General features: G+C 42.7%; 1 protein-coding gene and 1 long non-coding RNA gene across 3 annotated transcripts in view; one reads left to right on the forward strand and one right to left on the reverse strand.

Annotated features, from left to right (window-relative positions):
* NRIP1 (nuclear receptor interacting protein 1) overlaps positions 1-492 on the reverse strand; it is a 77207-nt gene extending 76715 nt beyond the window's left edge. For both annotated transcript variants that reach the window (XM_069870451.1, XM_069870417.1), the window contains exon 1: positions 390-492. The gene's annotated coding sequence lies outside the window, so the exon portion shown is untranslated. The remainder of the gene's footprint in view (positions 1-389) is intronic.
* A 1423-nt stretch (positions 493-1915) lies between these two features.
* LOC138727815 (uncharacterized) lies at positions 1916-6771 on the forward strand. Its single transcript, XR_011338620.1, has 2 exons — positions 1916-2083; positions 6649-6771. It is a non-coding gene; the product is annotated as an uncharacterized lncRNA (long non-coding RNA).
* Positions 6772-7290: the final 519 nt, after the last annotated feature.

Here is a 7290-nt window from a genome sequence, read left to right on the forward strand (position 1 = left end):
AGGGGAGGAGAAGGGAGAGAAGAGGGGAGGGGAGGAGAGGAGCCCGGCCTCGCCCGCAGCGCCCGGGAGGCGCCCCCGGCGCCGCAGCCGCCGCGCCCCCCGCCCGGGGCTCCCCCTCCATCCCCCGCACGGCGGGGCGGGCGGGCGCCGCTCCCAAGCGCTGGGGAGAACGCTCGCGGGGCCGGCGACTCGAGTAACTTTCCCGTCCCTCCGGCTCCCCCCGAACCCACCCCGCCCGGGCAAACTTTCCGCGGCGGGGGCGGGAGAGAGAGATGCCGCAGCGGCGGCCGCGCTCCCCCCACCCCCCCCCCACCCCGGCATTGTTCGCCTCCCCTCCCCGCCCCCCCACCCCACACCGCCTCAGCCCCGGCCGGGCCCCGCGCACGTACAGGGCGAGCCGAGCTCCGCCGCGCCGCTCCGCCGTGCCCTCCTCGGGGCTCTGCTGCAATGCCTGCCAGGCGGACTTCCCGAGCCCTAACCCGCAGCCGCGATCCTGCCCGCCGCGGCGCGCGGCCCGGCCCCTCCCCTCGCTCCCGCCCGCCCCGCGCCATTCATCGCCCCGGCCGCGCGCCTTAACCCTTTTGTAACCCCGGGCGGGAGGAGGGGACGGAGGATGCGCGGGCGCCGGGCAGGGGCGCCTCCTGCCCTCGCTCGCTGAGGGAGAGGAGGGGAAGCAAACTTGGGAGCCACGGCGCCGGAGGACCCGTCTTTAAAGAAGTCGGAGGTGGTTTAAAAATAACACCTTTCTTCTTCTTTTTTTTTTTTTATTTTATTTTCCCCTTCGGCTGGCTCAGATGACTCATAGAATCGCTAGGTTGGAAAAGACTTTTGTGCTCATCCAGCCCAACCGTAGTGTCCACTACTAAACTGTGTCATGGAGTCATAGAACCACAGAATCTTAGAATCGTAGAATACTTGGAGTTGGAAGGGACCTTAAAGATCATCCAGTTCTAACCCCCCTGCCACAGGCGGGGACACCCCGCTGCACCAGGGGAAGGAATCGGGAATTGGGAGCCGGGGAGAGACCCAACATTTGACTCTAAGAAGCACTTAATCTACTCGTCTTTTAAACACCTCCAGGGGCGGTGCCTCCACCACCTCCCTGGGCAGCCTGTTCCAGTCCTGAAAACCCTTTCGGTGAAGATTTTTTTCCGAATATCCCCTGGCGCAGCTTGAGGCCATTCCCTCTTGTCCTATCACCTTGTCACTTGGGAGAAGAGACCCAACACCCACCTCTCTGCAACCTCCTTTTAGGGAGTTGTAGACAGTGATGAGGTCCCCTCAGCCCCCTTTTCCCTCGGCTAAACAGCCCCAGTTCCCTCACCCGCTCCTCCTAAGACTTGTTCTCCAGCCCCTTCCCCAGCTTCATTGCCCTTCTCTGGACTCGCTCCACGACCTCCATGTCTTTCTTGTAGTGAGGGGTCCAGAACTGAACAACGGGGAGGGGGCGCTTCCAGCGGTTACCGTTCCTTGTCGCTTTAGAACTTGTGTGTTCAGCCTTTCCTCCGGAAAACACGCGCTAGAAAGTTTGGGGCGGGAGGGAGGGAGGGTTTGGAGCCCATAGCTGAGATGCTCCCGCCGCTCGAGGAGGGCGGCGGCTCCCGGGCAGGGCTCCTCATCCCTCGGTGGCCACAGCGCGGGGGTGACCACCGCCCCCGGGAACGGGAACGGGAATGGGAACGGGAGCACCGTCCCGGGGCCGCGGGATGGGGAAGCGGAGGGAGGTGGGGGGGCACACACGGCCCCCTCTCCCGGCTCCCGAACTGCTGTTCCCGTGGGTGCATTTCGAGAATGGAGGGCAAAACCGGTTCAAATACGATCTGGGAGGAAACCCAGGGGGCATCCCCCCAGCCCTGGCTGCCAGCAGCTGCGTTATAACTCGGGGTGTTCTTTAGGCTTCGTTCCCTTCAAAGAAGAGAATATCTAGAGATCCCCGCTGAACTTGGCTGCACAGGCTGAGCTACAGAGTGTGTGTGACCTTCACCGCATCTTTCTGTGTGCCTGCATCTAACAGATGTCTGGACGCTTTGCCTGTTGTTTGACAAGTGCGTTATGGAACACTTTATGGCACTTATTTTACAAGGTAAAGACTGAGAAAAGAGAAACGCATTTGTTTACAAGTTGCTTATAAATTGTCTGGTAACATCTGCATGAACGTATGCCCACATTTTAGTTCTAAAACTCAGACAAAATAATTATAAGCGGTGTACTCGAGTGACTTCTTATAAAACATTAATATTGGTAAAGAACGTACGAATTTCCACTTTAAAGAAAGCAAAAGGGAGTCACACCTGTGAAAAGCCAAGTATTTTAATGAAAGGAGATGTGGGGATGTTAAGCAAAACCTCTTTCACTTTGGAATGTACGGATTGTGTATAGGCTTGCAGCAGAGCTAGTAATGTATTACTTGACCTATTTCTTTAAGCCAATCAAAGATTTAGGTTAACTTCATCATCATGTGTTTTTAACCACTTTCTTCCAGAAACACAGCAGCGTTTTCTAAAGCTACCACATGTCACAATGTCTACACAACAGTCTTTTTTTTTTTTTAAGAGCATAGCATGATCATGCTTCCATTTAAACAGTAAGTTTTGCTCTTCATTTTATTAGCAAATTCTGATTGTAAAGGAATCTTTAATTTTTTATTTCACAAAGAATCTTCATCTCAAAAATGTTTCAATGCTAGGCAGCTGAATTATCTAGGGAGAAGGAAGTTTTCTCATTACTGCAGCAATTTAGCTGCTATTTCAATCAAGAATGTCTGTAGTAGAGACCTCTTTCATTCTTAACCTTAGGGAACATATTGCGTAGACGAGAGACCTACAAAATGAGGAATGTTGCATGAGCAACAGAAAAAACGCACATAAGGAATATCTGTTAAAATGATCACTGTTAGGTTGCATATAGTTGGCTGAAGACAAAAGTTTTGATACCAATCAACTGAGACTGTATTAAATAATACAGTATATGTATTTAGCTGGTTATTTCCAACACTTAATATTCATCACTCTGAATTGTGCCACTTGCTCATATTTATCTTAGCTATGAGAATTCAAACAATATACAGAATAAATTCTCTGTGTGAGTGAAGGAAGAATTCCAGCACACAGTGAAATCAGTCCCTCTGAAATACATAAGTAATAATGTGTATTTGATAGCTCTTCCTGTGCAATCTTCAATGAAACTTAAATGCACACTCATTCTCCAAGCCTAACAGATGTGCATCTACCAATGAACCTGCCTATGTGCCATCTGTGGGTGGTGTCTGTAACTTTATTATAGAGGTTGCAAACAGGGAAATTTTTAAAATTTTTTTCTTCAAGGGGAATTCTTCACTATAAGATGTCTGTAAATGGAAGCCCAGTTATGACAGGAAAATATTAACTACTCTGTGATTGGTCTTGGAAGAGAAAAACGCATTTGTAGAGGTTATATTGGAACTCATTCCCAGAATTGCAAGCACTTAGTAGAGAGTTGTTGGTGCCATACTTTGGTAACATCAGCAGAACTCTTCTTTAAATTGTACAATCTCTCTCTCTCTCTCTGTCTCTCCAGTTGCTAACAAGAAATCTTAGGACAGAAAGGTATGGTTTTGACCCAGGAGGAATTTTATCAAAACAAAAATCTAATTGTAATTCTGACGTCCTTGAAGTACAAAATTAATCTGTGTGACCATTTCAAAAATGGTTAAATAAATTGTTGATGTACTCCTTTGATCATTTTAATGATTACAATAATGCATTTAAAAATTATTAACAAAAATACAGTTCCAGTTACAAAACTTTGACTTTATCTTGCTGATGTAAAACACGTAAGTCTGTGCCATGTGGTCACAAGATACATATTATTTTCAAAAAGTAAATGAAAATGGTACTACATGATTCCCAAACATTTTTAAGCTAATGCTAGCCTATTTTTAAGTCTCATAAAGTGCTTCAAAGAGCTTGGGTGGACTGCAGTGGCTCTTATTTTGATTTTCCTTTAAAGCTATCTCAGCCTCTCGAAACCTAACAGCTCTGAAACTACCTTTTTCAATCAAAATAATTAAGGCCTTGCTTTATGGCATCCAATCATGCTATGAAAGGCTTAAGATGTGGTTGGGAAGCAAGCTAGCTTTACAGAAATTAATTTCCAGACTAAATCTTACTCAAAAATAGTTTGTCAGCCTTACATAGAAAAATAATGAAATTCCATCCTTGACTCAGCCTAGTTCAATTCATGTAATATGTCAGATTACCCACTATTTCAAAGGTGCCGTCACAGAGGATTAAATCACCTAGTATTCCAGAACTTATGTAGACACACTAAATAAATAAATAAATAAAGGGATTCTTATTTATTCAATAATTTACTTCAAAGCATGTTTGTCTAAGTAAATGGTAATCGCGTAACAGTGTTCATCCATAAAGCTGAAATAGTAAGGTGTAAAAGTCTGCCTTTCTTCAGGAACGCTATCTAGGACTACCTGAAATCAATGGGAAGCGTATGGGTATTGTCAGAGCAAAAGCTGGTCCAGGGCAAGGGGTTTTTGCAGGTTGTACAATAGCATGTATCCTGTTTTGTTCATGACAGCAGCAAGTCTGCAGCTGTTTGAGGTGGAGTTGCATTACACAATAACATGTCTTATATAGAACTGAAAGATACCAAGAGTACATACTGCCTATTACTTTACCTACCTATGTTTAAAATTATAAAGGTATTTGTATGCTTGCATAACTCATATAATTCCCCACTGGAGTTGTTTTCTGCTTCTTTTTTCCCCTAATTATGAAATTTACTTATATTTTTTGCAAGTACTTTGAAGCAGGTCATCTGAGAGGGGTATATTTCTCTTAGTGCCTCATGTTCTTTCTTTTTTTTTCCCCTGCATTATTTAAAAGTAGACTTCAGATCGTAACTATTTGATCTAAGAGTAATAAGGAAAGGACCAGATGCTACAGTCTTTTCAATTACAAAAGCATTTAAAGACAGCTGTACCATATAAACACTCACGGAGAAATCATATGCTTGCGGCATCTGGTGAGTTTTGGCCATGCTTCTAGTGTACCGTATCTGTTCTGAGGCGTGAGCTAGGGTGAAGTTTACTTTCCCATAGGCATTTTTGGGGTGGGGAGGTGCATTTTTTTGACCATAGATAGGAACTAACACTTTCGGTCTTATATTTGGTAGCAGGAAATACACACTGCTTTCAGCCCCTGTAACAGGGAGGGTGGAAGAATCAGAGTATATGCTAGGTTGACATAATTACTTTAAATTAAGTGGTAATGTTTGACCAGAATAGAATGCTGGTAGTTTTATTAGCCAGAAGAGCACATCCTGCGCTTGTGATTTTTAAGCTATTTCATCCCACTTGCACAAACATACACGAAAAATATACTTCTGAGAACATTGCTCTGATGAGTCACGTTCCTGATAGCCAGTGTGACGGCATGTCCAGAAAATAACCAGCCTGGAGTCACTACACCCAAACTTACTGGAAAAAGTACCAGCAAAGCAGGTATAATATTGTCAAAATACTAGTACTACTTGTAGTTCGATAAGGCTGAAAAGATAACGTTTGAGAAGGTTATATACGTGTAGTTGAAACTGTTCAGAATATGCCTATTCCTTTCAGAATTCATGCTTTCCCGTTTTCTTTTGACAAAGATGTTCCATATGTCATAATAACATTGAATAAGGAGTGAAGAATCATGCCCTCTCTCACCCCCTGCATTTAGAAGTTACTCTCAATAACAATATTGTTTTGCAGCCCCGTTTTTCTGGCTGACTATCATGAAATCCAGATAACCCTTTGTTGTGGTTCTCATGATGACACAAGCCATGTTATTGAAACAGTATGTTCTAAAATAAAATGAACAGTACGTACAAATTATACATACAGCTATCTGGCAGCCTGTACCACACTGCAAATGAATAACATTCTGGAAAGGACCATTAGGAAGCAGCTAAAAAAGTGAAGCTGAGGTGTCCTGTGTTTGCCATTCAAATTAACACTGGTACTGGGCAAATGTTTTACAATATATGAACACTTTAATTACATATTAAAAATGTAATAATATTCTTTAGTAGAAATGATGTTAAGTGTTCTGACTCAAGTAAAAGAAACTGCTGAGTTAAGCTAAACTGCATATCTTTTATGTTGTTATTAAATGTATTTACCTACTCACGTACTAGCTTATGAACAAGAGAATCTTTGGTAGTAACCCAACAATATAAAATACAACTTATTTTAATAAATTTAAGCTATGGTTCTACCCATTCACTAACTTGGAACATTTGCTTGAGTAAATTTAACTCACATTTTCATTTCTTTATTCTTTTTCTCCATTTATAAGAAAAATCATAAATAATAGCTGGCTGTATTTAACAATAAATAAAAGGAAAACAAGCAAGTCCAGATTTATTTTATCTGATTTCAGTTACACCAGAGTGCAAAGATCAAATTTCTAATATGGCACAGGCTACCTTATTTTAGCCAGCTCAGTTGTTATACCTCAGAAGAATGGACCTTTTACTGATGAAATAATACAGTACCAGTGTTTTAAGTGCCAAAGTAGTATCTTATCTTTTCCATTTGTCTGCAATATTGGTTTGGGTTTTCTTTCTCAGTTGCTGATAGTTTTTTCTCCTTCTTTTTTTCGTTTTTAGAGTTGGAAGGAAAAATGAAGGAAAGAAGTTGGCCTTGGGAGATTATCGGAATTCAAGAGTACTAAAAATCTTTATGTTTTTCTTGTTTTATAATGAAAATAAAAATATGTTATTTTGGAAAAACCTATCCTTAACGGTTTTCACAAATGCCCCAAAACAGAACAGAAAGAGAGCATTTCCTTACATCACTCATGAAAGCCCTCAGAAAAGTAACAACCGAGAAATTCTGGAAAAAAAATCCAGCTTCTTTGGGTAGGTGCCTACAAGGTGACTGTTTGGAAAACATGGTCCCAGTTCTAAGGATTAAATTGTCTCAAAAAAAGGTGATGCTTATCTACCTAATGTCATAGATTTAGTCTCAAGTGATTACTGGTTCTCTTTACCTACAGGTGCCTAATGGGAAAAATCCATTTAAATTTTGTATCAAAAATTTAAGGAACTCAAATCACTGGGCCATGTAAGCTTAGATAAGTTTCTGCTTGATTGTATTTTATGTGATTAGTTTATCATAATCAAATTAGCTGAACTTCTGTAACTGGGCCAACTATGTATCTTTGCATATTTTTATAAATAAACAAATATCTAGGTTTTATTAGGAGACATTAGCTTCACTAAATGTTAGATATATAACAAATCTAGCTC

Source organism: Phaenicophaeus curvirostris, chromosome 1 (assembly GCF_032191515.1).
Source record: "Phaenicophaeus curvirostris isolate KB17595 chromosome 1, BPBGC_Pcur_1.0, whole genome shotgun sequence".
Classification (NCBI taxonomy): Eukaryota; Metazoa; Chordata; class Aves; order Cuculiformes; family Cuculidae; genus Phaenicophaeus; species Phaenicophaeus curvirostris.